Source organism: Delphinapterus leucas, chromosome 12 (assembly GCF_059928025.1).
Source record: "Delphinapterus leucas isolate spDelLeu-1000000601 "Yukka" chromosome 12, BTC_Dleu_Yukka2, whole genome shotgun sequence".
NCBI lineage: Eukaryota > Metazoa > Chordata > Mammalia > Artiodactyla > Monodontidae > Delphinapterus > Delphinapterus leucas.
Window position 1 is genome coordinate 588,097 of NC_143140.1, and position 23,785 is coordinate 611,881.

Below are 23,785 nucleotides of genomic sequence, written 5' to 3' on the forward strand. Positions count from 1 at the left end.
GAAGTAGGGTGTTCTGCATCATGCGAACTGCCTCAACCAAGGAACGCCGTAAGCTGCTCCCCTGGGCCTGTGGCTATTCGAAAGCCTGCAGTGCCACAGGAAGAACAGGACTTCAACTGCAGTAAGAACGCAAGCTGACTTCCTCTAGGAGGCACGGTGACTTCAGGCAGGACGTCTTAGATGGAATGCGAAGACGAGGGTTACCCTGAGTGCAGCTCAGGCTAGGGCAACGCGTAAGACTTCCACGCCGTGTGGGACGTGCCAGAACGGTGTTCGTGAACGTGTGCGAGGGCTGAGGAAATGAAGCTGCTCCAAAAGAGAGGGCAGTGCGTTTCCCTACACCCGGCATGCACAGAGGGGCTGTAACGGGCTCCGGGTCTGGACGTTGCTTAGCTGACCCAGGTGAGCCTGGGGTACTCAAGTGTTCCTGCGGGAATAGGGTGCCCAGGCTAGCGTCCTAGGTGTCCAGAAAACTGTGCTGCCGTTTAAGGAACGCAGAGCAGAGGCCAGCGCCTCATGGAAACTGCTGCACGCCTCTGCTTCTGCACGGCAAATCAGGGCCTTACTTCCAGGCATGTGTTCATGCTGGGTGTGCCGGTAGCGATATAGCAGGGTAAGATGCTGACTTTCTCCTCGAGCAGAGTGACTTCACGTACGAGGGCCTCGAAGTACTCCAAGCACAGTGTTCTCTCATGGCAGCTCACACAAGGACCATGAGAAGTTTTCTGTGCACTTCGGACTCACCAGCAATGTTGTCCTGAGGCCGTTCGAGGACTCTGGAAATGTAGCTCTCCTCAAGGAACGTACAGTGTGTTGCCCATCACTGGGAACGCACAGAGGGCCTCCGAGGGATGCACCAATGGGCCTCGAAGTTGCTCAGCCGGCCCACAGGGGTCTGGAGGTACTCAGTGAACTTGCAGGGAAAACGAGGTCTACCCGAGAGGCCTAGGAGTCCTCAGACGTGTACTTCCTTTAAAGTAAAGCATATAAGGGCCTAAGAACTCATGGAAACAGCTGCATGCCTCCCTTTCTGCACGACTACTAAGGGCCTAACCTGGAGGCAAGTTTTCACGTTGAGATTCCCTTTAGCTCTAGAGCTTGTCAGGCTGACCACCACCGCGGCCATGGAAGCCCCTGGTTTAGACAGAGCAAACTCATTTTCTCCCCAGAAGTATTCTTACAGTGTTTACAGGCCTGTCAAGAGGAGGGAATGGCAGGCAGTTTCAATGCAGCGTGAACGCTTCCTTCAAAACGGGAAAGCAAGGCTAGTTCCAGCAGGTCCCCTTTTCCAGGGGCACACTCAGCATGCACCCCTGTGGCTTCTAACAAGTCCGAGGAGACACAGGTTACCCTGTGTTTCCTTCCCTGACTCAACTTCTCGAAGTAGGGTGTTCTGCATCATGCGAACTGCCTCAACCAAGGAACGCCGTAAGCTGCTCCTCTGGGCCTGTGGCTATTCGAAAGCCTGCAGTGCCACAGGAAAAACAGGACTTCAACTGCAGTAAGAACGCAAGCTGACTTCCTCTAGGAGGCACGGTGACTTCAGGCAGGACGTCTTAGGTGGAATGCGAAGACGAGGGTTACCCTGAGTGCAGCTCAGGCTAGGGCAACGCGTAAGACTTGCACGCCGTGTGGGACGTGCCAGAACGGTGTTCGTGAACGTGTGCGAGGGCTGAGGAAATGAAGCTGCTCCAAAAGAGAGGGCAGTGCGTTTCCCTACACCCGGCATGCACAGAGGGGCTGTAACGGGCTCCGGGTCTGGACGTTGCTTAGCTGACCCAGGTGAGCCTGGGGTACTCAAGTGTTCCTGCGGGAATAGGGTGCCCAGGCTAGCGTCCTAGGTGTCCAGAAAACTGTGCTGCCGTTTAAGGAACGCAGAGCAGAGGCCAGCGCCTCATGGAAACTGCTGCACGCCTCTGCTTCTGCACGGCAAATCAGGGCTTTACTTCCAGGCATGTGTTCATGCTGGGTGTGCCGGTAGCGATATAGCAGGGTAAGATGCTGACTTTCTCCTCGAGCAGAGTGACTTCACGTACGAGGGCCTCGAAGTACTCCAAGCACAGTGTTCTCTCATGGCAGCTCACACAAGGACCATGAGAAGTTTTCTGTGCACTTCGGACTCACCAGCAAAGTTGTCCTGAGGCCGTTCGAGGACTCTGGAAATGTAGCTCTCCTCAAGGAACGTACAGTGTGTTGCCCATCACTGGGCACGCACAGAGGGCCTCCGAGGGATGCACCAATGGGCCTCGAAGTTGCTCAGCCGGCCCACAGGGGTCTGGAGGTACTCAGTGAACTTGCAGGAAAAACGAGGCCTACCCGAGAGGCCTAGGAGTCCTCAGACGTGTACTTCCTTTAAAGTAAAGCATATAAGGGACTAAGAACTCATGGAAACAGCTGCATGCCTCCCTTTCTGCACGGCTACTAAGGGCCTAACCTGGAGGCAAGTTTTCACGTTGAGATTCCCTTTAGCTCTAGAGCTTGTCAGGCTGACCACCACCGCGGCCATGGAAGCCCCTGGTTTAGACAGAGCAAACTCATTTTCTCCCCAGAAGCATTCTTACAGTGTTTACAGGCCTGTCAAGAGGAGGGAATGGCAGGCAGTTTCAATGCAGCGTGAACGCTTCCTTCAAAACGGGAAAGCAAGGCTAGTTCCAGCAGGTCCCCTTTTCCAGGGACACACTCAGCATGCACCCCTGTGGCTTCTAAGAAGTCCGAGGAGACACAGGTTACCCTGTGTTTCCTTCCCTGACTCAACTTCTCGAAGTAGGGTGTTCTGCATCATGCGAACTGCCTCAACCAAGGAACGCCGTAAGCTGCTCCTCTGGGCCTGTGGCTATTCGAAAGCCTGCAGTGCCACAGGAAGAACAGGACTTCAACTGCAGTAAGAACGCAAGCTGACTTCCTCTAGGAGGCACGGTGACTTCAGGCAGGACGTCTTAGATGGAATGCGAAGACGAGGGTTACCCTGAGTGCAGCTCAGGCTAGGGCAACGCGTGAGACTTCCACGCCGTGTGGGACGTGCCAGAACGGTGTTCGTGAACGTGTGCGAGGGCTGAGGAAATGAAGCTGCTCCAAAAGAGAGGGCAGTGCGTTTCCCTACACCCGGCATGCACAGAGGGGCTGTAACGGGCTCCGGGTCTGGACGTTGCTTAGCTGACCCAGGTGAGCCTGGGGTACTCAAGTGTTCCTGCGGGAATAGGGTGCCCAGGCTAGCGTCCTAGGTGTCCAGAAAACTGTGCTGCCGTTTAAGGAACGCAGAGCAGAGGCCAGCGCCTCATGGAAACTGCTGCACGCCTCTGCTTCTGCACGGCAAATCAGGGCCTTACTTCCAGGCATGTGTTCATGCTGGGTGTGCCGGTAGCGATATAGCAGGGTAAGATGCTGACTTTCTCCTCGAGCAGAGTGACTTCACGTACGAGGGCCTCGAAGTGCTCCAAGCACAGTGTTCTCTCATGGCAGCTCACACAAGGACCATGAGAAGTTTTCTGTGCATTTCGGGCTCACCAGCAAAGTTGTCCTGAGGCCGTTCGAGGACTCTGGAAATGTAGCTCTCCTCAAGGAACGTACAGTGTGTTGCCCATCACTGGGCACGCACAGAGGGCCTCCGAGGGATGCACCAATGGGCCTCGAAGTTGCTCAATCGGCCCACAGGGGTCTGGAGGTGCTCAGTGAACTTGCAGGAAAACGAGGCCTACCCGAGAGGCCTAGGAGTCCTCAGACGTGTACTTCCTTTAAAGTAAAGCATATAAGGGCCTAAGAACTCATGGAAACAGCTGCATGCCTCCCTTTCTGCACGACTACTAAGGGCCTAACCTGGAGGCAAGTTTTCACGTTGAGATTCCCTTTAGCTCTAGAGCTTGTCAGGCTGACCACCACCGCGGCCATGGAAGCCCCTGGTTTAGACAGAGCAAACTCATTTTCTCCCCAGAACTATTCTTACAGTGTTTACAGGCCTGTCAAGAGGAGGGAATGGCAGGCAGTTTCAATGCAGCGTGAACGCTTCCTTCAAAACGGGAAAGCAAGGCTAGTTCCAGCAGGTCCCCTTTTCCAGGGGCACACTCAGCATGCACCCCTGTGGCTTCTAACAAGTCCGAGGAGACACAGGTTACCCTGTGTTTCCTTCCCTGACTCAACTTCTCGAAAGGGTGTTCTGCATCATGCGAACTGCCTCAACCAAGGAACGCCGTAAGCTGCTCCTCTGGGCCTGTGGCTATTCGAAAGCCTGCAGTGCCACAGGAAGAACAGGACTTCAACTGCAGTAAGAACGCAAGCTGACTTCCTCTAGGAGGCACGGTGACTTCAGGCAGGACGTCTTAGGTGGAATGCGAAGACGAGGGTTACCCTGAGTGCAGCTCAGGCTAGGGCAACGCGTAAGACTTGCACGCCGTGTGGGACGTGCCAGAACGGTGTTCGTGAACGTGTGCGAGGGCTGAGGAAATGAAGCTGCTCCAAAAGAGAGGGCAGTGCGTTTCCCTACACCCGGCATGCACAGAGGGGCTGTAACGGGCTCCGGGTCTGGACGTTGCTTAGCTGACCCAGGTGAGCCTGGGGTACTCAAGTGTTCCTGCGGGAATAGGGTGCCCAGGCTAGCGTCCTAGGTGTCCAGAAAACTGTGCTGCCGTTCAAGGAACGCAGAGCAGAGGCCAGCGCCTCATGGAAACTGCTGCACGCCTCTGCTTCTGCACGGCAAATCAGGGCCTTACTTCCAGGCATGTGTTCATGCTGGGTGTGCCGGTAGCGATATAGCAGGGTAAGATGCTGACTTTCTCCTCGAGCAGAGTGACTTCACGTACGAGGGCCTCGAAGTGCTCCAAGCACAGTGTTCTCTCATGGCAGCTCACACAAGGACCATGAGAAGTTTTCTGTGCACTTCGGACTCACCAGCAATGTTGTCCTGAGGCCGTTCGAGGACTCTGGAAATGTAGCTCTCCTCAAGGAACGTACAGTGTGTTGCCCATCACTGGGCACGCACAGAGGGCCTCCGAGGGATGCACCAATGGGCCTCGAAATTGCTCAGCCGGCCCACAGGGGTCTGGAGGTACTCAGTGAACTTGCAGGAAAACGAGGTCTACCCGAGAGGCCTAGGAGTCCTCAGACGTGTACTTCCTTTAAAGTAAAGCATATAAGGGACAAAGAACTCATGGAAATAGCTGCATGCCTCCCTTTCTGCACGGCTACTAAGGGCCTAACCTGGAGGCAACTTTTCACGTTGAGATTCCCTTTAGCTCTAGAGCTTGTCAGGCTGACCACCACCGCGGCCATGGAAGCCCCTGGTTTAGACAGAGCAAACTCATTTTCTCCCCAGAAGCATTCTTACTGTCTTTACAGGCCTGTCAAGAGGAGGGAATGGCAGGCAGTTTCAATGCAGCGTGAACGCTTCCTTCAAAACGGGAAAGCAAGGCTAGTTCCAGCAGGTCCCCTTTTCCAGGGGCACACTCAGCATGCACCCCTGTGGCTTCTAACAAGTCCGAGGAGACACAGGTTACCCTGTGTTTCCTTCCCTGACTCAACTTCTCGAAGTAGGGTGTTCTGCATCATGCGAACTGCCTCAACCAAGGAACGCCGTAAGCTGCTCCTCTGGGCCTGTGGCTATTCGAAAGCCTGCAGTGCCACAGGAAGAACAGGACTTCAACTGCAGTAAGAACGCAAGCTGACATCCTCTAGGAGGCACGGTGACTTCAGGCAGGACGTCTTAGATGGAATGCGAAGACGAGGGTTACCCTGAGTGCAGCTCAGGCTAGGGCAACGCGTAAGACTTGCACGCCGTGTGGGACGTGCCAGAACGGTGTTCGTGAACGTGTGCGAGGGCTGAGGAAATGAAGCTGCTCCAAAAGAGAGGGCAGTGCGTTTCCCTACAACCGGCATGCACAGAGGGGCTGTAACGGGCTCCGGGTCTGGACGTTGCTTAGCTGACCCAGGTGAGCCTGGGGTACTCAAGTGTTCCTGCGGGAATAGGGTGCCCAGGCTAGCGTCCTAGGTGTCCAGAAAACTGTGCTGCCGTTTAAGGAACGCAGAGCAGAGGCCAGCGCCTCATGGAAACTGCTGCACGCCTCTGCTTCTGCACGGCAAATCAGGGCCTTACTTCCAGGCATGTGTTCATGCTGGGTGTGCCGGTAGCGATATAGCAGGGTAAGATGCTGACTTTCTCCTCGAGCAGAGTGACTTCACGTACGAGGGCCTCGAAGTACTCCAAGCACTGTGTTCTCTCATGGCAGCGCACAAAAGGACCATGAGAAGTTTTCTGTGCACTTCGGACTCACCAGCAATGTTGTCCTGAGGCCGTTCGAGGACTCTGGAAATGTCGCTCTCCTCAAGGAACGTACATTGTGTTGCCCATCACTGGGCACGCACAGAGGGCCTCCGAGGGATGCACCAATGGGCCTCGAAATTGCTCAGCCGGCCCACAGGGGTCTGGAGGTACTCAGTGAACTTGCAGGAAAACGAGGTCTACCCGAGAGGCCTAGGAGTCCTCAGACGTGTACTTCCTTTAAAGTAAAGCATATAAGGGACTAAGAACTCATGGAAACAGCTGCATGCCTCCCTTTCTGCACGGCTACTAAGGGCCTAACCTGGAGGCAAGTTTTCACGTTGAGATTCCCTTTAGCTCTAGAGCTTGTCAGGCTGACCACCACCGCGGCCATGGAAGCCCCTGGTTTAGACAGAGCAAACTCATTTTCTCCCCAGAAGCATTCTTACAGTGTTTACAGGCCTGTCAAGAGGAGGGAATGGCAGGCACTTTCAATGCAGCGTGAACGCTGCCTTCAAAATGGGAAAGCAAGGCTAGTTCCAACAGGTCCCCTTTTCCAGGGGCACACTCAGCATGCACCCCTGTGGCTTCTAACAAGTCCGAGGAGACACAGGTTACCCTGTGTTTCCTTCCCTGACTCAACTTCTCGAAGTAGGGTGTTCTGCATCATGCGAACTGCCTCAACCAAGGAACGCCGTAAGCTGCTCCTCTGGGCCTGTGGCTATTCGAAAGCCTGCAGTGCCACAGGAAGAACAGGACTTCAACTGCAGTAAGAACGCAAGCTGACTTCCTCTAGGAGGCACGGTGACTTCAGGCAGGACGTCTTAGGTGGAATGCGAAGACGAGGGTTACCCTGAGTGCAGCTCAGGCTAGGGCAACGCGTAAGACTTCCACGCCGTGTGGGACGTGCCAGAACGCTGTTCGTGAACGTGTGCGAGGGCTGAGGAAATGAAGCTGCTCCAAAAGAGAGGGCAGTGCGTTTCCCTACACCCGGCATGCACAGAGGGGCTGTAACGGGCTCCGGGTCTGGACGTTGCTTAGCTGACCCAGGTGAGCCTGGGGTACTCAAGTGTTCCTGCGGGAATAGGGTGCCCAGGCTAGCGTCCTAGGTGTCCAGAAAACTGTGCTGCCGTTCAAGGAACGCAGAGCAGAGGCCAGCGCCTCATGGAAACTGCTGCACGCCTCTGCTTCTGCACGGCAAATCAGGGCCTTACTTCCAGGCATGTGTTCATGCTGGGTGTGCCGGTAGCGATATAGCAGGGTAAGATGCTGACTTTCTCCTCGAGCAGAGTGACTTCACGTACGAGGGCCTCGAAGTACTCCAAGCACAGTGTTCTCTCATGGCAGCTCACACAAGGACCATGAGAAGTTTTCTGTGCACTTCGGACTCACCAGCAAAGTTGTCCTGAGGCCGTTCGAGGACTCTGGAAATGTAGCTCTCCTCAAGGAACGTACAGTGTGTTGCCCATCACTGGGCACGCACAGAGGGCCTCCGAGGGATGCACCAATGGGCCTCGAAATTGCTCAGCCGGCCCACAGGGGTCTGGAGGTACTCAGTGAACTTGCAGGAAAACGAGGTCTACCCGAGAGGCCTAGGAGTCCTCAGACGTGTACTTCCTTTAAAGTAAAGCATATAAGGGACAAAGAACTCATGGAAATAGCTGCATGCCTCCCTTTCTGCACGGCTACTAAGGGCCTAACCTGGAGGCAACTTTTCACGTTGAGATTCCCTTTAGCTCTAGAGCTTGTCAGGCTGACCACCACCGCGGCCATGGAAGCCCCTGGTTTAGACAGAGCAAACTCATTTTCTCCCCAGAAGCATTCTTACTGTCTTTACAGGCCTGTCAAGAGGAGGGAATGGCAGGCAGTTTCAATGCAGCGTGAACGCTTCCTTCAAAACGGGAAAGCAAGGCTAGTTCCAGCAGGTCCCCTTTTCCAGGGGCACACTCAGCATGCACCCCTGTGGCTTCTAACAAGTCCGAGGAGACACAGGTTACCCTGTGTTTCCTTCCCTGACTCAACTTCTCGAAGTAGGGTGTTCTGCATCATGCGAACTGCCTCAACCAAGGAACGCCGTAAGCTGCTCCTCTGGGCCTGTGGCTATTCGAAAGCCTGCAGTGCCACAGGAAGAACAGGACTTCAACTGCAGTAAGAACGCAAGCTGACATCCTCTAGGAGGCACGGTGACTTCAGGCAGGACGTCTTAGATGGAATGCGAAGACGAGGGTTACCCTGAGTGCAGCTCAGGCTAGGGCAACGCGTAAGACTTCCACGCCGTGTGGGACGTGCCAGAACGGTGTTCGTGAACGTGTGCGAGGGCTGAGGAAATGAAGCTGCTCCAAAAGAGAGGGCAGTGCGTTTCCCTACAACCGGCATGCACAGAGGGGCTGTAACGGGCTCCGGGTCTGGACGTTGCTTAGCTGACCCAGGTGAGCCTGGGGTACTCAAGTGTTCCTGCGGGAATAGGGTGCCCAGGCTAGCGTCCTAGGTGTCCAGAAAACTGTGCTGCCGTTTAAGGAACGCAGAGCAGAGGCCAGCGCCTCATGGAAACTGCTGCACGCCTCTGCTTCTGCACGGCAAATCAGGGCCTTACTTCCAGGCATGTGTTCATGCTGGGTGTGCCGGTAGCGATATAGCAGGGTAAGATGCTGACTTTCTCCTCGAGCAGAGTGACTTCACGTACGAGGGCCTCGAAGTACTCCAAGCACAGTGTTCTCTCATGGCAGCGCACACAAGGACCATGAGAAGTTTTCTGTGCACTTCGGACTCACCAGCAATGTTGTCCTGAGGCCGTTCGAGGACTCTGGAAATGTAGCTCTCCTCAAGGAACGTACATTGTGTTGCCCATCACTGGGCACGCACAGAGGGCCTCCGAGGGATGCACCAATGGGCCTCGAAATTGCTCAGCCGGCCCACAGGGGTCTGGAGGTACTCAGTGAACTTGCAGGAAAACGAGGTCTACCCGAGAGACCTAGGAGTCCTCAGACGTGTACTTCCTTTAAAGTAAAGCATATAAGGGACAAAGAACTCATGGAAATAGCTGCATGCCTCCCTTTCTGCACGGCTACTAAGGGCCTAACCTGGAGGCAACTTTTCACGTTGAGATTCCCTTTAGCTCTAGAGCTTGTCAGGCTGACCACCACCGCGGCCATGGAAGCCCCTGGTTTAGACAGAGCAAACTCATTTTCTCCCCAGAAGCATTCTTACAGTGTTTACAGGCCTGTCAAGAGGAGGGAATGGCAGGCACTTTCAATGCAGCGTGAACGCTGCCTTCAAAATGGGAAAGCAAGGCTAGTTCCAACAGGTCCCCTTTTCCAGGGGCACACTCAGCATGCACCCCTGTGGCTTCTAAGAAGTCCGAGGAGACACAGGTTACCCTGTGTTTCCTTCCCTGACTCAACTTCTCGAAGTAGGGTGTTCTGCATCATGCGAACTGCCTCAACCAAGGAACGCCGTAAGCTGCTCCTCTGGGCCTGTGGCTATTCGAAAGCCTGCAGTGCCACAGGAAGAACAGGACTTCAACTGCAGTAAGAACGCAAGCTGACTTCCTCTAGGAGGCACGGTGACTTCAGGCAGGACGTATTAGGTGGAATGCGAAGACGAGGGTTACCCTGAGTGCAGCTCAGGCTAGGGCAACGCGTAAGACTTCCACGCCGTGTGGGACGTGCCAGAACGCTGTTCGTGAACGTGTGCGAGGGCTGAGGAAATGAAGCTGCTCCAAAAGAGAGGGCAGTGCGTTTCCCTACACCCGGCATGCACAGAGGGGCTGTAACGGGCTCCGGGTCTGGACGTTGCTTAGCTGACCCAGGTGAGCCTGGGGTACTCAAGTGTTCCTGCGGGAATAGGGTGCCCAGGCTAGCGTCCTAGGTGTCCAGAAAACTGTGCTGCCGTTCAAGGAACGCAGAGCAGAGGCCAGCGCCTCATGGAAACTGCTGCACGCCTCTGCTTCTGCACGGCAAATCAGGGCCTTACTTCCAGGCATGTGTTCATGCTGGGTGTGCCGGTAGCGATATAGCAGGGTAAGATGCTGACTTTCTCCTCGAGCAGAGTGACTTCACGTACGAGGGCCTCGAAGTACTCCAAGCACAGTGTTCTCTCATGGCAGCTCACACAAGGACCATGAGAAGTTTTCTGTGCACTTCGGACTCACCAGCAAAGTTGTCCTGAGGCCGTTCGAGGACTCTGGAAATGTAGCTCTCCTCAAGGAACGTACAGTGTGTTGCCCATCACTGGGCACGCACAGAGGGCCTCCGAGGGATGCACCAATGGGCCTCGAAGTTGCTCAGCCGGCCCACAGGGGTCTGGAGGTACTCAGTGAACTTGCAGGGAAAACGAGGCCTACCCGAGAGGCCTAGGAGTCCTCAGACGTGTACTTCTTTTAAAGTAAAGCATATAAGGGACTAAGAACTCATGGAAACAGCTGCATGCCTCCCTTTCTGCACGGCTACTAAGGGCCTAACCTGGAGGCAAGTTTTCACGTTGAGATTCCCTTTAGCTCTAGAGCTTGTCAGGCTGACCACCACCGCGGCCATGGAAGCCCCTGGTTTAGACAGAGCAAACTCATTTTCTCCCCAGAAGCATTCTTACAGTGTTTACAGGCCTGTCAAGAGGAGGGAATGGCAGGCAGTTTCAATGCAGCGTGAACGCTGCCTTCAAAATGGGAAAGCAAGGCTAGTTCCAGCAGGTCCCCTTTTCCAGGGGCACACTCAGCATGCACCCCTGTGGCTTCTAACAAGTCCGAGGAGACACAGGTTACCCTGTGTTTCCTTCCCTGACTCAACTTCTCGAAGTAGGGTGTTCTGCATCATGCGAACTGCCTCAACCAAGGAACGCCGTAAGCTGCTCCTCTGGGCCTGTGGCTATTCGAAAGCCTGCAGTGCCACAGGAAGAACAGGACTTCAACTGCAGTAAGAACGCAAGCTGACTTCCTCTAGGAGGCACGGTGACTTCAGGCAGGACGTCTTAGGTGGAATGCGAAGACGAGGGTTACCCTGAGTGCAGCTCAGGCTAGGGCAACGCGTAAGACTTGCACGCCGTGTGGGACGAGCCAGAACGGTGTTCGTGAACGTGTGCGAGGGCTGAGGAAATGAAGCTGCTCCAAAAGAGAGGGCAGTGCGTTTCCCTACACCCGGCATGCACAGAGGGGCTGTAACGGGCTCCGGGTCTGGACGTTGCTTAGCTGACCCAGGTGAGCCTGGGGTACTCAAGTGTTCCTGCGGGAATAGGGTGCCCAGGCTAGCGTCCTAGGTGTCCAGAAAACTGTGCTGCCGTTCAAGGAACGCAGAGCAGAGGCCAGCGCCTCATGGAAACTGCTGCACGCCTCTGCTTCTGCACGGCAAATCAGGGCCTTACTTCCAGGCATGTGTTCATGCTGGGTGTGCCGGTAGCGATATAGCAGGGTAAGATGCTGACTTTCTCCTCGAGCAGAGTGACTTCACGTACGAGGGCCTCGAAGTGCTCCAAGCACAGTGTTCTCTCATGGCAGCTCACACAAGGACCATGAGAAGTTTTCTGTGCACTTCGGACGCACCAGCAATGTTGTCCTGAGGCCGTTCCAGGACTCTGGAAATGTAGCTCTCCTCAAGGAACGTACAGTGTGTTGCCCATCACTGGGCACGCACAGAGGGCCTCCGAGGGATGCACCAATGGGCCTCGAAATTGCTCAGCCGGCCCACAGGGGTCTGGAGGTACTCAGTGAACTTGCAGGAAAACGAGGTCTACCCGAGAGGCCTAGGAGTCCTCAGACGTGTACTTCCTTTAAAGTAAAGCATATAAGGGACAAAGAACTCATGGAAATAGCTGCATGCCTCCCTTTCTGCACGGCTACTAAGGGCCTAACCTGGAGGCAACTTTTCACGTTGAGATTCCCTTTAGCTCTAGAGCTTGTCAGGCTGACAACCACCGCGGCCATGGAAGCCCCTGGTTTAGACAGAGCAAACTCATTTTCTCCCCAGAAGCATTCTTACAGTGTTTACAGGCCTGTCAAGAGGAGGGAATGGCAGGCAGTTTCAATGCAGCGTGAACGCTTCCTTGAAAACGGGAAAGCAAGGCTAGTTCCAGCAGGTTCCCTTTTCCAGGGGCACACTCAGCATGCACCCCTGTGGCTTCTAACAAGTCCGAGGAGACACAGGTTACCCTGTGTTTCCTTCCCTGACTCAACTTCTCGAAGTAGGGTGTTCTGCATCATTCGAACTGCCTCAACCAAGGAACGCCGTAAGCTGCTCCTCTGGGCCTGTGGCTATTCGAAAGCCTGCAGTGCCACAGGAAGAACAGGACTTCAACTGCAGTAAGAACGCAAGCTGACTTCCTCTAGGAGGCACGGTGACTTCAGGCAGGACGTCTTAGGTGGAATGCGAAGACGAGGGTTACCCTGAGTGCAGCTCAGGCTAGGGCAACGCGTAAGACTTGCACGCCGTGTGGGACGTGCCAGAACGGTGTTCGTGAACGTGTGCGAGGGCTGAGGAAATGAAGCTGCTCCAAAAGAGAGGGCAGTGCGTTTCCCTACACCCGGCATGCACAGAGGGGCTGTAACGGGCTCCGGGTCTGGACGTTGCTTAGCTGACCCAGGTGAGCCTGGGGTACTCAAGTGTTCCTGCGGGAATAGGGTGCCCAGGCTAGCGTCCTAGGTGTCCAGAAAACTGTGCTGCCGTTCAAGGAACGCAGAGCAGAGGCCAGCGCCTCATGGAAACTGCTGCACGCCTCTGCTTCTGCACGGCAAATCAGGGCCTTACTTCCAGGCATGTGTTCATGCTGGGTGTGCCGGTAGCGATATAGCAGGATAAGATGCTGACTTTCTCCTCGAGCAGAGTGACTTCACGTACGAGGGCCTCGAAGTGCTCCAAGCACAGTGTTCTCTCATGGCAGCTCACACAAGGACCATGAGAAGTTTTCTGTGCACTTCGGACTCACCAGCAATGTTGTCCTGAGGCCGTTCGAGGACTCTGGAAATGTCGCTCTCCTCAAGGAACGTACATTGTGTTGCCCATCACTGGGCACGCACAGAGGGCCTCCGAAGGATGCACCAATGGGCCTCGAAATTGCTCAGCCGGCCCACAGGGGTCTGGAGGTACTCAGTGAACTTGCAGGAAAACGAGGTCTACCCGAGAGGCCTAGGAGTCCTCAGACGTGTACTTCCTTTAAAGTAAAGCATATAAGGGACAAAGAACTCATGGAAATAGCTGCATGCCTCCCTTTCTGCACGGCTACTAAGGGCCTAACCTGGAGGCAACTTTTCACGTTGAGATTCCCTTTAGCTCTAGAGCTTGTCAGGCTGACCACCACCGCGGCCATGGAAGCCCCTGGTTTAGACAGAGCAAACTCATTTTCTCCCCAGAAGCATTCTTACAGTGTTTACAGGCCTGTCAAGAGGAGGGAATGGCAGGCAGTTTCAATGCAGCGTGAACGCTGCCTTCAAAATGGGAAAGCAAGGCTAGTTCCAACAGGTCCCCTTTTCCAGGGGCACACTCAGCATGCACCCCTGTGGCTTCTAAGAAGTCCGAGGAGACACAGGTTACCCTGTGTTTCCTTCCCTGACTCAACTTCTCGAAGTAGGGTGTTCTGCATCATGCGAACTGCCTCAACCAAGGAACGCCGTAAGCTGCTCCTCTGGGCCTGTGGCTATTCGAAAGCCTGCAGTGCCACAGGAAGAACAGGACTTCAACTGCAGTAAGAACGCAAGCTGACTTCCTCTAGGAGGCACGGTGACTTCAGGCAGGACGTCTTAGGTGGAATGCGAAGACGAGGGTTACCCTGAGTGCAGCTCAGGCTAGGGCAACGCGTAAGACTTCCACGCCGTGTGGGACGTGCCAGAACGCTGTTCGTGAACGTGTGCGAGGGCTGAGGAAATGAAGCTGCTCCAAAAGAGAGGGCAGTGCGTTTCCCTACACCCGGCATGCACAGAGGGGCTGTAACGGGCTCCGGGTCTGGACGTTGCTTAGCTGACCCAGGTGAGCCTGGGGTACTCAAGTGTTCCTGCGGGAATAGGGTGCCCAGGCTAGCGTCCTAGGTGTCCAGAAAACTGTGCTGCCGTTCAAGGAACGCAGAGCAGAGGCCAGCGCCTCATGGAAACTGCTGCACGCCTCTGCTTCTGCACGGCAAATCAGGGCCTTACTTCCAGGCATGTGTTCATGCTGGGTGTGCCGGTAGCGATATAGCAGGGTAAGATGCTGACTTTCTCCTCGAGCAGAGTGACTTCACGTACGAGGGCCTCGAAGTACTCCAAGCACAGTGTTCTCTCATGGCAGCTCACACAAGGACCATGAGAAGTTTTCTGTGCACTTCGGACTCACCAGCAAAGTTGTCCTGAGGCCGTTCGAGGACTCTGGAAATGTAGCTCTCCTCAAGGAACGTACAGTGTGTTGCCCATCACTGGGCACGCACAGAGGGCCTCCGAGGGATGCACCAATGGGCCTCGAAATTGCTCAGCCGGCCCACAGGGGTCTGGAGGTACTCAGTGAACTTGCAGGAAAACGAGGTCTACCCGAGAGGCCTAGGAGTCCTCAGACGTGTACTTCCTTTAAAGTAAAGCATATAAGGGACAAAGAACTCATGGAAATAGCTGCATGCCTCCCTTTCTGCACGGCTACTAAGGGCCTAACCTGGAGGCAACTTTTCACGTTGAGATTCCCTTTAGCTCTAGAGCTTGTCAGGCTGACCACCACCGCGGCCATGGAAGCCCCTGGTTTAGACAGAGCAAACTCATTTTCTCCCCAGAAGCATTCTTACTGGCTTTACAGGCCTGTCAAGAGGAGGGAATGGCAGGCAGTTTCAATGCAGCGTGAACGCTTCCTTCAAAACGGGAAAGCAAGGCTAGTTCCAGCAGGTCCCCTTTTCCAGGGGCACACTCAGCATGCACCCCTGTGGCTTCTAACAAGTCCGAGGAGACAGAGGTTACCCTGTGTTTCCTTCCCTGACTCAACTTCTCGAAGTAGGGTGTTCTGCATCATGCGAACTGCCTCAACCAAGGAACGCCGTAAGCTGCTCCTCTGGGCCTGTGGCTATTCGAAAGCCTGCAGTGCCACAGGAAGAACAGGACTTCAACTGCAGTAAGAACGCAAGCTGACATCCTCTAGGAGGCACGGTGACTTCAGGCAGGACGTCTTAGATGGAATGCGAAGACGAGGGTTACCCTGAGTGCAGCTCAGGCTAGGGCAACGCGTAAGACTTCCACGCCGTGTGGGACGTGCCAGAACGGTGTTCGTGAACGTGTGCGAGGGCTGAGGAAATGAAGCTGCTCCAAAAGAGAGGGCAGTGCGTTTCCCTACAACCGGCATGCACAGAGGGGCTGTAACGGGCTCCGGGTCTGGACGTTGCTTAGCTGACCCAGGTGAGCCTGGGGTACTCAAGTGTTCCTGCGGGAATAGGGTGCCCAGGCTAGCGTCCTAGGTGTCCAGAAAACTGTGCTGCCGTTTAAGGAACGCAGAGCAGAGGCCAGCGCCTCATGGAAACTGCTGCACGCCTCTGCTTCTGCACGGCAAATCAGGGCCTTACTTCCAGGCATGTGTTCATGCTGGGTGTGCCGGTAGCGATATAGCAGGGTAAGATGCTGACTTTCTCCTCGAGCAGAGTGACTTCACGTACGAGGGCCTCGAAGTACTCCAAGCACAGTGTTCTCTCATGGCAGCGCACACAAGGACCATGAGAAGTTTTCTGTGCACTTCGGACTCACCAGCAATGTTGTCCTGAGGCCGTTCCAGGACTCTGGAAATGTAGCTCTCCTCAAGGAACGTACAGTGTGTTACCCATCACTGGGCACGCACAGAGGGCCTCCGAGGGATGCACCAATGGGCCTCGAAATTGCTCAGCCGGCCCACAGGGGTCTGGAGGTACTCAGTGAACTTACAGGAAAACGAGGTCTACCCGAGAGGCCTAGGAGTCCTCAGACGTGTACTTCCTTTAAAGTAAAGCATATAAGGGACAAAGAACTCATGGAAATAGCTGCATGCCTCCCTTTCTGCACGGCTACTAAGGGCCTAACCTGGAGGCAACTTTTCACGTTGAGATTCCCTTTAGCTCTAGAGCTTGTCAGGCTGACCACCACCGCGGCCATGGAAGCCCCTGGTTTAGACAGAGCAAACTCATTTTCTCCCCAGAAGCATTCTTACAGTGTTTACAGGCCTGTCAAGAGGAGGGAATGGCAGGCAGTTTCAATGCAGCGTGAACGCTTCCTTCAAAACGGGAAAGCAAGGCTAGTTCCAGCAGGTCCCCTTTTCCAGGGGCACACTCAGCATGCACCCCTGTGGCTTCTAAGAAGTCCGAGGAGACACAGGTTACCCTGTGTTTCCTTCCCTGACTCAACTTCTCGAAGTAGGGTGTTCTGCATCATGCGAACTGCCTCAACCAAGGAACGCCGTAAGCTGCTCCTCTGGGCCTGTGGCTATTCGAAAGCCTGCAGTGCCACAGGAAGAACAGGACTTCAACTGCAGTAAGAACGCAAGCTGACTTCCTCTAGGAGGCACGGTGACTTCAGGCAGGACGTCTTAGGTGGAATGCGAAGACGAGGGTTACCCTGAGTGCAGCTCAGGCTAGGGCAACGCGTAAGACTTGCACGCCGTGTGGGACGTGCCAGAACGGTGTTCGTGAACGTGTGCGAGGGCTGAGGAAATGAAGCTGCTCCAAAAGAGAGGGCAGTGCGTTTCCCTACACCCGGCATGCACAGAGGGGCTGTAACGGGCTCCGGGTCTGGACGTTGCTTAGCTGACCCAGGTGAGCCTGGGGTACTCAAGTGTTCCTGCGGGAATAGGGTGCCCAGGCTAGCGTCCTAGGTGTCCAGAAAACTGTGCTGCCGTTCAAGGAACGCAGAGCAGAGGCCAGCGCCTCATGGAAACTGCTGCACGCCTCTGCTTCTGCACGGCAAATCAGGGCCTTACTTCCAGGCATGTGTTCATGCTGGGTGTGCCGGTAGCGATATAGCAGGGTAAGATGTTGACTTTCTCCTCGAGCAGAGTGACTTCACGTACGAGGGCCTCGAAGTGCTCCAAGCACAGTGTTCTCTCATGGCAGCTCACACAAGGACCATGAGAAGTTTTCTGTGCACTTCGGACTCACCAGCAATGTTGTCCTGAGGCCGTTCGAGGACTCTGGAAATGTCGCTCTCCTCAAGGAACGTACATTGTGTTGCCCATCACTGGGCACGCACAGAGGGCCTCCGAGGGATGCACCAATGGGCCTCGAAATTGCTCAGCCGGCCCACAGGGGTCTGGAGGTACTCAGTGAACTTGCAGGAAAACGAGGTCTACCCGAGAGGCCTAGGAGTCCTCAGACGTGTACTTCCTTTAAAGTAAAGCATATAAGGGACAAAGAACTCATGGAAATAGCTGCATGCCTCCCTTTCTGCACGGCTACTAAGGGCCTAACCTGGAGGCAACTTTTCACGTTGAGATTCCCTTTAGCTCTAGAGCTTGTCAGGCTGACCACCACCGCGGCCATGGAAGCCCCTGGTTTAGACAGAGCAAACTCATTTTCTCCCCAGAAGCATTCTTACAGTGTTTACAGGCCTGTCAAGAGGAGGGAATGGCAGGCACTTTCAATGCAGCGTGAACGCTGCCTTCAAAATGGGAAAGCAAGGCTAGTTCCAACAGGTCCCCTTTTCCAGGGGCACACTCAGCATGCACCCCTGTGGCTTCTAAGAAGTCCGAGGAGACACAGGTTACCCTGTGTTTCCTTCCCTGACTCAACTTCTCGAAGTAGGGTGTTCTGCATCATGCGAACTGCCTCAACCAAGGAACGCCGTAAGCTGCTCCTCTGGGCCTGTGGCTATTCGAAAGCCTGCAGTGCCACAGGAAGAACAGGACTTCAACTGCAGTAAGAACGCAAGCTGACTTCCTCTAGGAGGCACGGTGACTTCAGGCAGGACGTATTAGGTGGAATGCGAAGACGAGGGTTACCCTGAGTGCAGCTCAGGCTAGGGCAACGCGTAAGACTTCCACGCCGTGTGGGACGTGCCAGAGCGCTGTTCGTGAACGTGTGCGAGGGCTGAGGAAATGAAGCTGCTCCAAAAGAGAGGGCAGTGCGTTTCCCTACACCCGGCATGCACAGAGGGGCTGTAACGGGCTCCGGGTCTGGACGTTGCTTAGCTGACCCAGGTGAGCCTGGGGTACTCAAGTGTTCCTGCGGGAATAGGGTGCCCAGGCTAGCGTCCTAGGTGTCCAGAAAACTGTGCTGCCGTTTAAGGAACGCAGAGCAGAGGCCAGAGCCTCATGGAAACTGCTGCACGCCTCTGCTTCTGCACGGCAAATCAGGGCCTTACTTCCAGGCATGTGTTCATGCTGGGTGTGCCGGTAGCGATATAGCAGGGTAAGATGCTGACTTTCTCCTCGAGCAGAGTGACTTCACGTACGAGGGCCTCGAAGTACTCCAAGCACAGTGTTCTCTCATGGCAGCGCACACAAGGACCATGAGAAGTTTTCTGTGCACTTCGGACTCACCAGCAATGTTGTCCTGAGGCCGTTCCAGGACTCTGGAAATGTAGCTCTCCTCAAGGAACGTACAGTGTGTTACCCATCACTGGGCACGCACAGAGGGCCTCCGAGGGATGCACCAATGGGCCTCGAAATTGCTCAGCCGGCCCACAGGGGTCTGGAGGTACTCAGTGAACTTACAGGAAAACGAGGTCTACCCGAGAGGCCTAGGAGTCCTCAGACGTGTACTTCCTTTAAAGTAAAGCATATAAGGGACAAAGAACTCATGGAAATAGCTGCATGCCTCCCTTTCTGCACGGCTACTAAGGGCCTAACCTGGAGGCAACTTTTCACGTTGAGATTCCCTTTAGCTCTAGAGCTTGTCAGGCTGACCACCACCGCGGCCATGGAAGCCCCTGGTTTAGACAGAGCAAACTCATTTTCTCCCCAGAAGCATTCTTACAGTGTTTACAGGCCTGTCAAGAGGAGGGAATGGCAGGCAGTTTCAATGCAGCGTGAACGCTTCCTTCAAAACGGGAAAGCAAGGCTAGTTCCTGCAGGTCCCCTTTTCCAGGGGCACACTCAGCATGCACCCCTGTGGCTTCTAAGAAGTCCGAGGAGACACAGGTTACCCTGTGTTTCCTTCCCTGACTCAACTTCTCGAAGTAGGGTGTTCTGCATCATGCGAACTGCCTCAACCAAGGAACGCCGTAAGCTGCTCCTCTGGGCCTGTGGCTATTCGAAAGCCTGCAGTGCCACAGGAAGAACAGGACTTCAACTGCAGTAAGAACGCAAGCTGACTTCCTCTAGGAGGCACGGTGACTTCAGGCAGGACGTCTTAGGTGGAATGCGAAGACGAGGGTTACCCTGAGTGCAGCTCAGGCTAGGGCAACGCGTAAGACTTGCACGCCGTGTGGGACGTGCCAGAACGGTGTTCGTGAACGTGTGCGAGGGCTGAGGAAATGAAGCTGCTCCAAAAGAGAGGGCAGTGCGTTTCCCTACACCCGGCATGCACAGAGGGGCTGTAACGGGCTCCGGGTCTGGACGTTGCTCAGCTGACCCAGGTGAGCCTGGGGTACTCAAGTGTTCCTGCGGGAATAGGGTGCCCAGGCTAGCGTCCTAGGTGTCCAGAAAACTGTGCTGCCGTTCAAGGAACGCAGAGCAGAGGCCAGCGCCTCATGGAAACTGCTGCACGCCTCTGCTTCTGCACGGCAAATCAGGGCCTTACTTCCAGGCATGTGTTCATGCTGGGTGTGCCGGTAGCGATATAGCAGGGTAAGATGTTGACTTTCTCCTCGAGCAGAGTGACTTCACGTACGAGGGCCTCGAAGTGCTCCAAGCACAGTGTTCTCTCATGGCAGCTCACACAAGGACCATGAGAAGTTTTCTGTGCACTTCGGACTCACCAGCAATGTTGTCCTGAGGCCGTTCGAGGACTCTGGAAATGTCGCTCTCCTCAAGGAACGTACATTGTGTTGCCCATCACTGGGCACGCACAGAGGGCCTCCGAGGGATGCACCAATGGGCCTCGAAATTGCTCAGCCGGCCCACAGGGGTCTGGAGGTACTCAGTGAACTTGCAGGAAAACGAGGTCTACCCGAGAGGCCTAGGAGTCCTCAGACGTGTACTTCCTTTAAAGTAAAGCATATAAGGGACAAAGAACTCATGGAAATAACTGCATGCCTCCCTTTCTGCACGGCTACTAAGGGCCTAACCTGGAGGCAACTTTTCACGTTGAGATTCCCTTTAGCTCTAGAGCTTGTCAGGCTGACCACCACCGCGGCCATGGAAGCCCCTGGTTTAGACAGAGCAAACTCATTTTCTCCCCAGAAGCATTCTTACAGTGTTTACAGGCCTGTCAAGAGGAGGGAATGGCAGGCAGTTTCAATGCAGCGTGAACGCTGCCTTCAAAATGGGAAAGCAAGGCTAGTTCCAACAGGTCCCCTTTTCCAGGGGCACACTCAGCATGCACCCCTGTGGCTTCTAAGAAGTCCGAGGAGACACAGGTTACCCTGTGTTTCCTTCCCTGACTCAACTTCTCGAAGTAGGGTGTTCTGCATCATGCGAACTGCCTCAACCAAGGAACGCCGTAAGCTGCTCCTCTGGGCCTGTGGCTATTCGAAAGCCTGCAGTGCCACAGGAAGAACAGGACTTCAACTGCAGTAAGAACGCAAGCTGACTTCCTCTAGGAGGCACGGTGAGTTCAGGCAGGACGTCTTAGGTGGAATGCGAAGACGAGGGTTACCCTGAGTGCAGCTCAGGCTAGGGCAACGCGTAAGACTTCCACGCCGTGTGGGACGTGCCAGAACGCTGTTCGTGAACGTGTGCGAGGGCTGAGGAAATGAAGCTGCTCCAAAAGAGAGGGCAGTGCGTTTCCCTACACCCGGCATGCACAGAGGGGCTGTAACGGGCTCCGGGTCTGGACGTTGCTTAGCTGACCCAGGTGAGCCTGGGGTAGTCAAGTGTTCCTGCGGGAATAGGGTGCCCAGGCTAGCGTCCTAGGTGTCCAGAAAACTGTGCTGCCGTTCAAGGAACGCAGAGCAGAGGCCAGCGCCTCATGGAAACTGCTGCACGCCTCTGCTTCTGCACGGCAAATCAGGGCCTTACTTCCAGGCATGTGTTCATGCTGGGTGTGCCGGTAGCGATATAGCAGGGTAAGATGCTGACTTTCTCCTCGAGCAGAGTGACTTCACGTACGAGGGCCTCGAAGTACTCCAAGCACAGTGTTCTCTCATGGCAGCTCACACAAGGACCATGAGAAGTTTTCTGTGCACTTCGGACTCACCAGCAAAGTTGTCCTGAGGCCGTTCGAGGACTCTGGAAATGTAGCTCTCCTCAAGGAACGTACAGTGTGTTGCCGATCACTGGGCACGCACAGAGGGCCTCCGAGGGATGCACCAATGGGCCTCGAAGTTGCTCAGCCGGCCCACAGGGGTCTGGAGGTACTCAGTGAACTTGCAGGGAAAACGAGGCCTACCCGAGAGGCCTAGGAGTCCTCAGACGTGTACTTCCTTTAAAGTAAAGCATATAAGGGACTAAGAACTCATGGAAACAGCTGCATGCCTCCCTTTCTGCACGGCTACTAAGGGCCTAACCTGGAGGCAAGTTTTCACGTTGAGATTCCCTTTAGCTCTAGAGCTTGTCAGGCTGACCACCACCGCGGCCATGGAAGCCCCTGGTTTAGACAGAGCAAACTCATTTTCTCCCCAGAAGCATTCTTACAGTGTTTACAGGCCTGTCAAGAGGAGGGAATGGCAGGCAGTTTCAATGCAGCGTGAACGCTTCCTTCAAAACGGGAAAGCAAGGCTAGTTCCAGCAGGTCCCCTTTTCCAGGGGCACACTCAGCATGCACCCCTGTGGCTTCTAACAAGTCCGAGGAGACACAGGTTACCCTGTGTTTCCTTCCCTGACTCAACTTCTCGAAGTAGGGTGTTCTGCATCATGCGAACTGCCTCAACCAAGGAACGCCGTAAGCTGCTCCTCTGGGCCTGTGGCTATTCGAAAGCCTGCAGTGCCACAGGAAAAACAGGACTTCAACTGCAGTAAGAACGCAAGCTGACTTCCTCTAGGAGGCACGGTGACTTCAGGCAGGACGTCTTAGGTGGAATGCGAAGACGAGGGTTACCCTGAGTGCAGCTCAGGCTAGGGCAACGCGTAAGACTTGCACGCCGTGTGGGACGTGCCAGAACGGTGTTCGTGAACGTGTGCGAGGGCTGAGGAAATGAAGCTGCTCCAAAAGAGAGGGCAGTGCGTTTCCCTACACCCGGCATGCACAGAGGGGCTGTAACGGGCTCCGGGTCTGGACGTTGCTTAGCTGACCCAGGTGAGCCTGGGGTACTCAAGTGTTCCTGCGGGAATAGGGTGCCCAGGCTAGCGTCCTAGGTGTCCAGAAAACTGTGCTGCCGTTTAAGGAACGCAGAGCAGAGGCCAGCGCCTCATGGAAACTGCTGCACGCCTCTGCTTCTGCACGGCAAATCAGGGCTTTACTTCCAGGCATGTGTTCATGCTGGGTGTGCCGGTAGCGATATAGCAGGGTAAGATGCTGACTTTCTCCTCGAGCAGAGTGACTTCACGTACGAGGGCCTCGAAGTACTCCAAGCACAGTGTTCTCTCATGGCAGCTCACACAAGGACCATGAGAAGTTTTCTGTGCACTTCGGACTCACCAGCAAAGTTGTCCTGAGGCCGTTCGAGGACTCTGGAAATGTAGCTCTCCTCAAGGAACGTACAGTGTGTTGCCCATCACTGGGCACGCAAGAGGGCCTCCGAGGGATGCACCAATGGGCCTCGAAGTTGCTCAGCCGGCCCACAGGGGTCTGGAGGTACTCAGTGAACTTGCAGGGAAAACGAGGCCTACCCGAGAGGCCTAGGAGTCCTCAGACGTGTACTTCCTTTAAAGTAAAGCATATAAGGGACTAAGAACTCATGGAAACAGCTGCATGCCTCCCTTTCTGCACGGCTACTAAGGGCCTAACCTGGAGGCAAGTTTTCACGTTGAGATTCCCTTTAGCTCTAGAGCTTGTCAGGCTGACCACCACCGCGGCCATGGAAGCCCCTGGTTTAGACAGAGCAAACTCATTTTCTCCCCAGAAGCATTCTTACAGTGTTTACAGGCCTGTCAAGAGGAGGGAATGGCAGGCAGTTTCAATGCAGCGTGAACGCTTCCTTCAAAACGGGAAAGCAAGGCTAGTTCCAGCAGGTCCCCTTTTCCAGGGACACACTCAGCATGCACCCCTGTGGCTTCTAAGAAGTCCGAGGAGACACAGGTTACCCTGTGTTTCCTTCCCTGACTCAACTTCTCGAAGTAGGGTGTTCTGCATCATGCGAACTGCCTCAACCAAGGAACGCCGTAAGCTGCTCCTCTGGGCCTGTGGCTATTCGAAAGCCTGCAGTGCCACAGGAAGAACAGGACTTCAACTGCAGTAAGAACGCAAGCTGACTTCCTCTAGGAGGCACGGTGACTTCAGGCAGGACGTCTTAGATGGAATGCGAAGACGAGGGTTACCCTGAGTGCAGCTCAGGCTAGGGCAACGCGTGAGACTTCCACGCCGTGTGGGACGTGCCAGAACGTTGTTCGTGAACGTGTGCGAGGGCTGAGGAAATGAAGCTGCTCCAAAAGAGAGGGCAGTGCGTTTCCCTAC